This window comes from Equus quagga, chromosome 14 (assembly GCF_021613505.1).
Source record: "Equus quagga isolate Etosha38 chromosome 14, UCLA_HA_Equagga_1.0, whole genome shotgun sequence".
NCBI classification, from domain to species: domain Eukaryota; kingdom Metazoa; phylum Chordata; class Mammalia; order Perissodactyla; family Equidae; genus Equus; species Equus quagga.
The window spans coordinates 95,434,677-95,434,998 of NC_060280.1; the positions used below are offsets into that span (position 1 = coordinate 95,434,677).

The 322-nt window shown below is 36.3% G+C and overlaps 1 protein-coding gene across 2 annotated transcripts in view; it reads right to left on the minus strand.

The window, feature by feature from the left end:
* Positions 1-322, minus strand: part of LOC124252566 (zinc finger protein 77-like) — a 16,977-nt gene that overhangs the window by 5,728 nt on the left and 10,927 nt on the right. The window lies entirely within an intron of this gene.

Genomic DNA, 322 nt, shown 5'->3' on the forward strand with positions numbered 1-322 from the left:
CCACAACTAAAATATACAAGTATGTACTGGGGGTTTTGGGGAGAAAAAGCAAAATATATATATATATATATGTTCTCAAAATCTAAAGAAAACAATTCTAACTACATCAGCTACAGAGACAATGAGGCCACGTCACCTGGGACAGCAACTGGGGTTTGCCAACCACACACCTGATAGCAGACTTGTGTTTTCACTGTATTTAAGAAACTCGGATGACAACAACAAAAAATAAAAGAGAATATAAAGACAAATAATACAATTAAATTACGGGCAAAGAATGTGAGCCGACGTTTCTGCTAAGAAATACAAGTGGCCACTAACG